At 30.9% G+C, this 13,433-nt stretch overlaps 1 protein-coding gene across 5 annotated transcripts in view; it reads right to left on the bottom strand.

The window, feature by feature from the left end:
• LOC134692825 (uncharacterized) overlaps nt 1-12,673 on the bottom strand; it is a 55,835-nt gene extending 43,162 nt beyond the window's left edge. For 4 of the 5 annotated variants that reach the window (XM_063553402.1, XM_063553408.1, XM_063553409.1 and 1 more), the window contains exons 1-2: nt 12,532-12,673; nt 1,225-1,260 (exon numbers count right to left, since the gene is read on the bottom strand). The gene's annotated coding sequence lies outside the window, so the exon portion shown is untranslated. The remainder of the gene's footprint in view (nt 1-1,224; nt 1,261-12,531) is intronic. The other variant, XM_063553404.1, reaches the window with a different exon arrangement.
• Between the last annotated feature and the right edge of the window lie 760 nt (nt 12,674-13,433).

The following is a 13,433-nucleotide window of genomic DNA, read 5'->3' as shown; positions in this document are numbered from 1 at the left end:
AATGATTAATTTTCTCAAGGCTTGTATGCAGACCTCAGCAGTACCACGAAATTAAACATCCAAGAACATACAAATTTTGATGTATCCACGAAAATTGGTACCCACGAAAATAAATGAATCCATAGTTACCTCTCTGTTTTTAAATATTATTTGATGAAAACATTTTATACTTTCTACAATGACCTTTTTTTTCTTTTTCTTTTAATAAGAATAAATAAAAAGTTGCCATGAAAAATATTCCCCTATTAAATTTGTTTTTATCAATTGTTCTTCACATTTGATTAAGGCTATAACTGCTTTTGTTAAGATAACAATTCTGCTTAGTTTAAGTTTAGAATGATATTCATATACTGTATTACTCCAGACTGAGTTATCAACCAATCAAAATAGCTTTGATTTGGTGTTCCTAGCACAAATTTTGCACTCTTAGCATTGAGAGAAGTTATTTCATTGAAAGTTGATATAAGCTCTGCACTCATAAAAATTTTAAGCATGATTTACATACTCAGTCTCAGAAATCAACCACGCAAATTATTATATTTAGTGTTTCGAGTACACATTTTGTATTCTGAGTACTGAGTAAAGTTTTATGACAGCTGCCCAGGTGTGTTGTTCTTAACACTTAGCCTCCTTTTGAGAATGAGAAGAGACATAGATTCATCACTTTCTCTCCTTTGATCTTTGATGAGTAATTATCTTGTTGGTATTATCTTATCATTACTGGTTAGTTCCATCATTGTCACATTCTTATAACACATTATACCTATAGACTCTGAACGACAGCTGTCCGTTATAGAAATAAGCTGCTTTTACCCTTTAAAAACTAAATGTTTGCACCACAAAGAAAGCTGTGCCAGTCCCAAGTCAGGAGCCTGTAATTCAGTGGTTGTCGTTTGTTTATGTGTGGCCTATTTGTTTTTCATTCATTTTTTGTACATAAATAAGCTGTTAGTTTTCTCTTTTGAATTGTTTTACATTCTCATTTGGGGCCTTTTAAAGCTGACTATGTGGTTTTGGCTTTGCTCATTGTTGAAGGCCATATGGTAACCTATAGTTGAGAATTTCTGTGTCATTTTGGTCTCTTGTGGAGAGAGGTCCCAGTGGCAATCATACCACATCTTCTTTTTTTATATAAACACTAATATGAACATGCCAGGAATTGTCACCAAGAATTGAGGTTTGACTTAAAAACATATATAAATAACTCAATATACCGGTACTTACAAAGTTAACGGACGTTCACAATGAGATTGGCTACATCTGTAAAACACAAAAAATTCTATTAAGGATACAACAATGGATGATTCATGTGCAGATCATTTTAATTTAATTATAGTGTAAAAATCTGGCCATGTTAACCTATACCACAGATGATACAATGTTTGAAATAAGAAATATATAGAGGGAAGCATGAATTGCCTTTACTTTTAATGCTGAATAACTATTACCATCCATGGAATAGATAAAAAAAATAATTAAAGTAACAATTTTTGAACTTTCAATTTTTTAAATTCAATTTTTATTTTTGTAAGGTAAAATATTTTTTTTCGTCCTGTCTTGGGCCAAAACATTTATTTTAAGTTCTTAAATACCAGTACTATGCATAATTCATTTCCACAATTAAAACTTTTTTCTACATTGTAAAAGTATGACCTTTATTAACTATATCTATAGATGGCAGCTTTTGTATTTAGAGGAAAATGTATTGCTTCCTGTGAAATATTTAAGACTTTTAAAAAAAAAACACACAATGCAAAACATTTGTTTCCTTGTGTTAGGAATTTGTGGTTTTGGTTTTACAACAAAATTTTATCACTAAAAACCCATATTAGTTGTATAAATGTCAGTATTACATTCAGGGGCAAATAGGGATGGTAAAATGTTTGTGTCAGAGTAATATACCCTGCTACATGTTTAGCCGATATAGCTAGTTGAAAGTTGAATCTTTAACATGCTAAAGTAAACATGTAAAGCCTAGCTCAAAAGAGTGCCAGTCCTGCAGGAAGACACATTAATCATCCAACCGTGACTCCTACATGTAGCTGACTATGCGGTATGGGCTTTGCTCATTGGTGAAGGCCTTACAGTGACCTATAGTTGTTAATGTCTGTGTCATTTAGGTCTTTTGTGGATAGATGTCTCATTGGCAATCATACCACATCTTCTTCTTTATATGTAGATGAAGAAGTAGTATGATTGCCAATGAGACAATTCAATGATCAGTGCACTCCTTCTAATGGTATCCACTTCCATTCCCCTGTGGATCTATGGTTCCAAGATAGGAGTGTAAATGCCCATAATGATTTCTGTATCTGAATCTCAACATTTTATTGGTCTAGATCTGTAATAATAGTTTTTGATATACATGTATGGGACAGGGTTGACAATCTCTTATTGTGACATGTGTTATCGAAGTTAACAAGCCTATCAAGTAATAACATTTAAACTTAAGATTCACATTGTTTCTGTAATTCTTAACATACTGTGGATTCATTATTATTCGTTGGATACCAAATTTTCGTGGATTTCTTGGGAACAGTTCAACCACGAAATTAAATGTTCAACGAATGACAAATTTTCTCATGGCTTGTATGCAGACTACGGCAAAACCACGAAATAAAATATCCTCAATCCACGAAAATTGGTACCCACAAAAATAAATGAATCCACAGTAACTCATTTTGCCTTGAAAAATATCCTTTCTTTAAAGTTAGAAAAAGTTCACATACCAAAAATATGACACCATGCAAAAAACTAAAATTTCCAAACCATCTTACCTTGTAAAATATATTAACATAAGCAATCTTATCTAATAACACACTATTGTTTACAATCTCTGAACTGTCAATCTTAATTTTACATCAATTTAACCTGAACTTCTTGTTGAGATATCATTCAAATAAAGGGTAATGCCGTTACGTAACATTATTCAAGATAAAACAATTCACCAACATTCAATTTTCTGCCATGAAATATTTGTGTATTGTTTTTGCTTCATATATGTTTAATCTACTCCCCAATTATAAATATCTACTGATTATTTAGATTAATGTTCCCTGTTTAAATGTTTCACCATCTGTTTTTTGTTTCTGGTTTACCTTATTAAAGATGTATGTATAATAATGCATCATTTTTAACTTCAAAGTACAAATAGTTCACTTAATTCTTCTGTCTCTGGACCGTCATAAATAATGCCAGAATGAATGCTATGTGCTACAGCTGCATTCAAGGGGCATATGGTGTAAAATGGGTTTTACATCAATATGAAAAGGAAGAAGGTTCTTCTGTCATACATACTGTATATTCAGTAATTATTGTGCGATTTTGTCATTTTAGACTTAAACACAATTTTAATTTTTGCGATATTGAGAAAAAATCCTGTTTAATTTATATCAAAAATTTCTAAATGTGAATTTATATTATTGATATTATAACCCTGTCCCATTTTTCACAATAATTTCCGAATTTTATTATGATTCATCAAAATATCCTTATTGTGATTTGTTAGAGGTCTCAAAAATAATCGTTACTGTTAATTTTAAAGAAAAAAATTAGCATGATTTATCAAAATCTGTATTTACTTTTCGTCTAAAAGAAAGGGATCATTTTTCTCACATAATCAATGAATAATATTGTTAATATAGAGTTTTGTAAAAAATGTATGTCAATTAATTTAATCAGCTGATTATTCCCTGGGTAGTCAGTGGATTGTAACAGGGTACGTCAAGAGAAGCTTGGAATCTTGATGGTTTATGTAACAAGCAATATTTGATGAATAAAATTGTTATGTAGTTAAAAAAAAAAAAAGAAAGGGATCATTTTATCCATATGCACCAAAAGTTATTGTTATGTCACGCTTGTCAAGAATGTTTTATTGTTATTTGTCATGAAGGTACGACCATCATATATACATGTACATGATATAAGAGTTACCAAATTAAATAAGTATATCAAATATTTTATTTTTATCTTTTTCCGACTTAGTTGGTATAGTTTCGGTTTGTGCCCTTTGAACTTAAAGACGCTTAACTATGGCAACAGAATATGCATGCTCAAAAACCTTTCTGTGATTGGACAAAATGCTGTAATGGTGGGTGATTTGGTTGTGTTTGAAAAACATGTCTCGTTAATTATATCGTGATGGTAAGCAAGTGAAAAACTATACATATTTGAACGAGATCTTACGCAGATTTATATTTTTATTAAAATAATTGTTTCTCCAATAGCTCTTTGCATCCATGACAGCGTCTATTCGGGACAATTATATAATTTTTAATGTAATCTTTGTTGTACGAACATACATGACTTTTAGAACGCACCTACGCATGTGAGATTTTCGCGGGGTTAGTGAAAGGGCGTTGCCACCAAGGACAAATTGTGTCAAACTATGCAAGTTTTCAGTGCACTGCAATCGCCTTCTTGTAGTTACATTCAGACAGAGATTTAATTAAAGAGGTCCTGCATCATTAAGTCATTGTGCTTCTGAAGGTTATCGAAACGATAGTTTTAAACATATACTCAAATTTAAATACGTCAGATATCTTTTTTAAAGATAGTTCTTGTTTACAATTATGCTCAAAATGGGTTATCACTTTTCAAGTGATTTAAAGAGCATATATCCTATTGAACACAAAAATATATGGTTGGTAGATACTTTTAAATCTTTGTTGTTTGATGTCAGATGTACAATGGTGTACATTTAAATCCTTACTTATTATCCACCTATACTTAAGAACTAGAATGCTCAATCAGGATTGTCTCCCTTACAGAGGGTTTCAGCTTTTCAGAAACATAAGAAAAGTTGCAGACTGGTCTCAAACACTTTTCACTAATTAACCTTTCTATAAATATTGCAAGTTCCAAGATAATACATAAAACTGTGAAACACCGGTTGAAAAAATGCCAATTATAGCTAATATTCCTATCAGGAGTCAAATGATGACCTTGGTCATTTTGACTTATTTTTTATTTGTAGATCTTGTCTTGTTCATCTAAGTTGCCATCAACTTCTATCCATCTATTATAGTATTACAGTGACCTCAAACTTGAAAATCTTGCCACTTACTGGGAGGGTATGAAAAAAATCACAGGCTGAAAATAATTTTTCTGTCTCCAGAATATTTCCACCAAACTTTTACTGACATGACTGAATATGAACAGTTTTCATTGGTTTTTAATCAAAGGCTGTTGGTAACTTGGTACTGTATAGTTGAAGTTTGATCTTTGAAAGTATATTCCTGACGTACCATAAAATAATTGTTTTGGTAAATACAATTGTATTACTAAAATGTATTAAAAGTGACCTTGTTTTAGGTGGCTTTATAAATTATTGAATTTTTAATACCAATGAATACAGGGACATAAAATTTTCTTAATTTGAATTTCTACTGTTTTACATATATTTAGGAATTTATTTGCATCACCTCTAGTATTGACTACAAATATTTGGAATTGTTAGTGTGACAGATGAAGATTTATGTGTATTATATACAATAGTGATATCTTGTAAATCTATGTTATAGATATCATGTATCAGATCTATATCTCTATATCTTACATAATATATAACAGAGAATGTAAAGGGGACTGAATAAAACCAGGTCAACTTTTGACATGATTTTTATCACACTCAATAATGTTCATTGCCTTATTATCAATTTACTTTTAATCTAAAAACCTATATGTCTCCTACAAAAAGAAAGTAAAATGTCCCTTTACTTGGACAAGTGAAGGTAGCACATCATCGTCATGTAGAATGTAGAATGTGTGAAAATGAAATTGAATATAAAGTTTTGTTGCCAAGACCTCAGGCACATGCAAGAGGGGTTATATCATACCAGCACCATGATCATACCAGAGGGAAATTCATATTCTTAAGAGATGAAGACAAATTGACAACTCCATGCTTAATAGCAAAGAAACTATAAAAAGCCAAATAAGTCTCAAACACAATATACATAGAGAACACAAAAGACTGAGCAACTAAAAACCTACCAAATACATCTTGCTCATCATGTGGCACCAGTCAATAGACTTATATATAGCATAAATTTACAAGAACAGTCCTTTAATTTCATTAATTCACACCATAACATGTTGATATAAAAAAAAATCTTATTCTAAAACTATTTATTTTTGTGTATCTTTTCCATCCCATAAGCATTGATCAGCCTCATATTTAGGCTTGAATCGGAGCGTTTTTAATGACTATATCAGTTAAAATCTTTCATGTTAACTAATTCTGAAAACATGACCCTTTCAATACACCATATACATTATATTTTTGTTTGCAATACCTTTCTGAAAACATGACCCTTCCAATACACTATATATACATGATATACACTATATTTGTTGTTTGCAATACCTTTCTGAGAACATACGTGTGACTTATTAGTGTGACTGGACATGTAATATGTACTCCCCCAGGTGAAATCTGACAATGTTACCTGACATTACCTGTCACAAATGTCATTCATTACACCCAAACTTACAATATGTACTGTAATAAGTAGATAAATCAATCAAAATAATTATATGCTTCATTGGTGTTTGATCTCTGATTGGAGATCGTTTTCTTTCTTACAAGTTCAAAAGGAGTGATTTCCTCCTTTTAATTGACTAGGTTTTATACATGTACTAGATGAGAATTTCTAAGTACTGAATGCATGTACATTATAATAACTATTGGTGCAAATCATTAATTTATAGCAAAATTAATCAAATGAGACTTTCTAAGTTCTGAATGCATGTACCATGTATACATATAATGTTAATTGTTGGAGACAATGAAATAAAATTGAGAATGAAAATAGGGTATGAGTCTAAGAGACAACAACCTGACCAAAGAGTAGAAAGTCTATGTACTTCTATATTAATACTGATCATTTCCAATTAGAATTTACAGAAAGTTTATTAATGAACATTTTTTTTCATAAATACATGAACATTGTATGTTACTAATAACATTAGCATTACATGTATAATATAAGTTAAATAATTTCTGGAAATGTTTATTTATTTCCCTATTTGGAAAACTCCAAATAACAATTTTAGTTTAGTCGGAATACATTAATTGATTGATTGTTGGTTGCTTTACGCCGCATTAGGCTATTAGCACAAAAAGTCGGAATACATGTAAGTCCCCAACAAAACACACCATGAATTACGCAAATGTGCAGATTTAGCTCGTTTGACAAAGTTTAGAATTATCTTTGGAAGATTGGAAAAGAATATTAGTAGTGTGAGAATGCATCACATCTCATCCCAAGTCCTTTTTAACATACTGAAACTGTGTGAACTTTATTGACATTCAATGAAGAATACACTATATATATATATACATGTAGATGTTTTAAAGAAATTTACATTTCTATACCTTTCTGTTTTTATTCTTATGTTTATCTTATTTATACAATATTGTATTGGTCATACTGGCAATGTTTATGAAATAAATTTTACAAAATAAACACATGGTAAATCTTTATGTAAACAAATGTTCAGGACTATTGATGACTAGAAAGTGTCACCCAACTTAACAAATATGAATTTTAAATTCAAACTTCATTAGGAAAACACCAGAAAAATCAGGCTGGTTACAATTTGAATGTCTTGCTACCTTTCCTAAAATGATACATGATATATGAAGAACTACTAAACCCATGCCTCATAACTTATTTTGAGTTAGTAAAAATCCTTTTCATATTATAAGTGTACACTGATGGTATGCAGGGTTGTCAAATAAAAATGATTAAATACTGCTTGATTGATAACAACAATAAGCTTCTTAGGTCAATGTACAGTCAATGGGCTATGTCACAGATTTGCTTATCTGTTAAACTATTACAGTACAGTTCAAGAGTACCAACTCTCCCACACCCTACACCGAGGAAAATGTCGGAGCCACTCCGACAAACTCCGATATTCCTCCCAAAATGTTGGGAGGAATTTGGGAGTAATCTCTCCCAAAATCAGGTAAATGTTTATTGTGATAACGAGCTCACTCTCTACACCGAGGAATTAATTGCCCTTATCCTACTTTGATCTATACCGGCACAAGACTGAATGGGTAATTGGATTACCTGACAGGTAAAGGTTGAAGTAATAAAGAGTTATATTTCCGGTCTACTGTACCAGTTTAAGTGTCAAACAGGTGTATAATTTTTAAATGTCTTTTATACTAATTAAATTTCATTTGTGGTAATAAAAACTAAAGTCAAAATATTTTCGTATTTTTTTGTCAGCCCATCTAAAAATATCTTAACCTTAATGTACTTGCTTTAAAAAAAAAACGATTATAAAATATAGCGGAATATGTGAAAAACAAAATATTCTACTTCAAAGTTAGTCTTTATTTAAAAATTATAAGTCTAAAAGTTTTATATATGCAAGTAAAAAGGAAAATTTATTCACCATTCATTAGACAAAATGATTGCCCCGTATTAATTGGGTAAATCTACGGCATTTTCTTTTTACGATTATCTAGTTGCTGGAATGAATAAAAGATTTAAAAGCAAAATGTTGTTGTTAATTCTTTCGATTGTATTTAAGTTTTATAAAAAATAAAATAAATTAATATTTTATTTACGAAATGAGCATACTAGTGTAAAAATAACCTGTAACTTTCGCTAAATTAATCTGAGCAGTTAAATAAAATTACGTGTTTGAAAGTTTTGTATATTCAAGTTAAAAGGAAAATATTATTCACCATTCGTTATGCTTAACAATTACGGCATTTTCGTTTTACGATTTGTTGGCAGTACAGCAGAATAATAATACATTTCCGTTACAACAGGAATACTTCCAGCTGCATTAATTCGTCTTTGTTTAATATTAACTTTCGCACAATGAATGTAAATTTGTGTATTTTCAACAAAAGATTTTAAAAACAATTATTTGCCGTGCGAAGACAATTCCACGATACACATCTCAGTTATCAACAGTTTGGGTTGAACTTGAACTTGACTTACTTAACAATGTTAAATGCTAAAAATAGTTAACATCAATGTTATCCACAGCACGAGTTTTTTAAAGGGCGGGAAAAAATATCGCGTACTAGTAAACTCAGGTGACCTTTCTGGCCGACCGTGGGAAAGTCCATTCAAGGTTTCTAAAGTTGCAGAACGACAGTTTTGTGCAATCGTATTGAGGCTCCAGAAGGTCCTTTTACAATTGATTTATCGGGAAAATATAATTCTTATCCGAATAAACGTGAACACATTTTTAACTATTTGAATTTTAATGTTTTATCTTTCAAAAAAGAAAGTACATTAGTTATATGTCCATGGTCAATAATATAGATTTACAGTTGGTGATGTATTAATTGAAATTATGATGGAAATTGTCCGGGGTGACTGATTGTATTCAAATGACAATAATCATGATAATACGATAAAGAAATGCCAATTGTAGGCGGTTGGGAAATTTTGAAAATAAAATGATGACTGATTTAACTGGAATAGAATATTATGATGGGCAATTATGAGGTTTGATAAATTTTATTAATAATTAAAGGATTAGTGGCCTATCGGATAGCGATAAGCGGATTACTTATCATCACAACTTTTAACATCTTTTGTAAACGTAAAATGATTGAGCGTCATAAACTTGTCAAACACCGGTAGAATTATAGTACATTTATAATATAATTAATGTGAAAATATTTTTCACTTTCCAAATTCAAATGACGAAATTGATATAAATACTTTCGTCAATTTGAAAACCGTTCCGTAAAATGCGAAAATGACGAGCACTATCAATATCACTTGAAATTATTTCCTTTGTCAACAGAGTTGTCATTTAACAGTTTCTGTTCGTAATTTGAATTATTCAAGTCTGTATAAATGTACCAAGGTGGTGAAACATCATATTTTACATTGCTCAATAAATTAAGTTTACTTGATAATCCGATGAATCGGGTTACCGAAAAAAAACATGATTTTATTAGCCAGTGGATTTTTTAATAATGAACAATTAATGCGCTGATATTGCTTATTGAATAAGTTATAAAAGAAACTAATTGTGGCAAAATCGTCCTTGCTGAAAGAACACAATGTATGACCTGACCGGACTGTAATAGAAACACAAAATAACAATTTTCTTCATACTTTTTCGTATGAACGTTCTATTTTAAAGATAACGGCATAAGACACAAATATAAAAGATAATAATTATCTTATTCTAAATGATATTGTCACATCTTTATCTGTCAAAGAAAGGAAAACATTTGTTCAATTTATAATACCGTGATTTTAAAGCACACCTGTGCAACCAAGATCGATTAAATGTTCAAAGGTAAATTATCTGGGTAATCCAATTATGTTGTCACGCGTCGTTAATTTGAAGTACATCCGATGGGCAATAAACCAATTAACAGCCACGCGGTGTTGGGAGAGAATCTTTGGAGGATTTTAGGAGTGAAATCCGCGGTACTCGGTGTGATTCCGAGAAAATCGGAAATCGGAGAAAAAAGTTATCGAATCGATATTTTTGAACAGTACTGTACTTAAAATTAAAAAAAATATTGCATTATCTCTTTTATTTACAATTTTGTGTACATATTATGCTTTCTACTGATATACTACTGTTATTTTGAAACAATATTAATTCACAACATAAACGATAAATGCATTTCTACGTATATGTAGTTCAATTAGTTTTGCAAGTTTTACATGTTGTATGCAAAATTAAAGAATTATGTGTGAATTAGCCCTGAATTTGATATTGGAAGATGTGGTATGAGTGCCAATGAGACATCTCTCCATCCAAGTAACAATTCATTAAAGTAAACCATTACAATATATGTCAAGGTACAGCCTTCAACATGGAGCCTTAGCTGTATGAAACGTAAACAAATATATTGGAGACAATACTTTTACCTATATTCATCATGATCATGATTTAAATTCATATTGTGACTTGGATAGAGAGATGTCTCATTGGCAATCATACCACATCTTCTTCCCAAGCTTATATCTAGCAACAAACCACAACTGCTATAGGCTTATACACGAGGCTTTTGTCTTGGAAAATTATAGCTATTCTACAGATATATCAAACTGTGGATGGGCAGGGGAGGATCCAGCCATTTTAAAAAGGGGGGTTCCCAACATACGATAAAGGAGAAGGAGGGGTTCCAACCATATGTCCCCATTCAAATGCATCGAACGTCTAAATAGGAGGGGGTTCTAACCCCCAGAACCCCCCCTCTTGGATCCGCCTCTGATGGATTAATACAATAACTGAGAGAATTTAGATAAACATGTTTGTTTGAGCTGAACCCTCCTCTATTCTTGGACAATAGGTTGGTAAATATAATGTTGTTAATCCAACATAATGTACCCCCACGCCATGTATTCATGAAATCGATTTATTCCACAGATACGTAAACTCTCACCTCTGAATCCTAAACAGAACTCATGGAGTTTGTCAAATTTAAATATATATGAAGAAGTTCCAAAACCCAGTTTAATTAAGATCAAAATCTCATCGATTTGTATTCTTTTAAATTTGTACCATATTACATGTACATTGTAATACACATGTTACAAGCACTTACTATATATCATGTATATTTGAAATATATTTTGAAGATTTGATTCAAATTCTAAACAGACAAAAGGTTCACTTAATTATTGTAAAAATATGACAGGACTACATTGTACACTGAACTGAGTAATTGATTTTATCATGTTTATATTCCTCATGATTATGTTTTCATCTTTGAAACTTTGTACAGAATTAGAAAATTCAAACTTCCTCAGACTCAAGAGCTTTTGAGTTGTACATGTATTTCTCTGATTGTTTGACAGAATTTTAAGGTCGTAATGGATGCATTAGAGAACAGAAAGTATAAATGATGGTGGTCTGTATGATGTTTCAAAGCATGCAATGACCGATGAGTTCATCAGAAGTCCTTCATAACACTACTCTGTCTTTTAGTATCTTCTTTGGACAAGCAGATGACAAACAACTTATGACAGTTTAGAAAGCATGTACACTCAATTAAAAAAAGCTACAATGTATACATGTTTATAAATGTAAGCATGTTGCATTTATTGGGTTAAATCAGAATAATAACATGATTAAAATATGAATCAAGTAAATTTATACAAGTTTTTGTCATATGTGTGATTGCGTTGATCATGTTGATACAGTGTTTGCATGTAAGGTCATTAAAGGGTCCCCTTAGTTGAACCCTGCTAGGATTTGTTTGTTACTAATATTAAGTACATCTGAAGTAAAATAACAAAATCAAAAACTTTGTATTACATATATCTTCAAATGCATGTGCTATTGCTATGCTGTTTACAAACCGGCTGAGTTCGATGTGACATTAACAACACAGAGTCTACATTAATTATTATGTCACTGTCACGGTTAAAGTCTAACTCTTTTCAAAATTTTTATGTTGACCTATTTTTAACCAAAACAAAAAAATGAAATTTCCGCATTTTCAATTTTTTTTTACAATGGCATTGATTTCGTGTGGGAAAATCGCGTGGACATATATATTGGAAAGTGTGTTCTCACCTAATTGAAAATTCTAATGATGCACATTTATAATCTTCTTACTGTAATCAAATTTGAACATTTTATCTCTTAAATATATCCGGAAGAAAGATGTCTTATTGACTCACAATATAATTTTGACAAGGTGCGACATGGGTCAACTAGACGTTTGCATTGTCGTTTAATATTAGGGACAAATCAAACATTTGAAGGACGGAGACATTTCAATGTGTATTGCAGTTTACGAGGCTCCTTAGGGTAAATTTATTTTCATATTATCACTTATCGTTTACATAATTCAGCATAATTCTTAATTCTTTATTGAAAATGCACTTCATTGGCAAATTGCTTACAAACAAACATATCATATATAGTAAACATGAAAATGAAAATTTATGTACATCTTACAATTTATATGATTGTTTTTTTATCCGTCTCTATATACCGAGTATATATATAATAATTGCTGGTAAAGCTAGAACCTTTCAATAGTAAAAATGTCTAACAAAATACTAATGTGCCGGTCAACATGCATGAATTGTTTATTGAACCGTTATTGATAGGGTAAATTGTCCTTTGATAATGTGTGTATCGTTGTCATTTTGTTTAGTTTCGTTTGTTGTTATTTCTGTCGAGTAAATAAGTAAGTTTTCGCTAAAATGGGCTATCGAAAAAAGATATGAACAGGGAGGTTCTGCGCCCGACTGAGATGCCTTTTTAATGATACAACGAATTTTAATGTAATGAACCAACCGTTGTTCAATCATGATAAATATACATTTTTCCGTTACTTTTTTTCGTTTACTTTAAACTATATATATATGCTTTTAAAAGACTGTGTCACTGATGTGAACTAAATGTCAAATTACGACAAATATAAGTCGATAGATATAAGAAGATGAGGTATGAGTGCAAATGAGACA

Source organism: Mytilus trossulus, chromosome 12 (assembly GCF_036588685.1).
Source record: "Mytilus trossulus isolate FHL-02 chromosome 12, PNRI_Mtr1.1.1.hap1, whole genome shotgun sequence".
Lineage (NCBI taxonomy): Eukaryota > Metazoa > Mollusca > Bivalvia > Mytilida > Mytilidae > Mytilus > Mytilus trossulus.
This window is presented reverse-complemented; position numbering and strand designations above follow the sequence as displayed.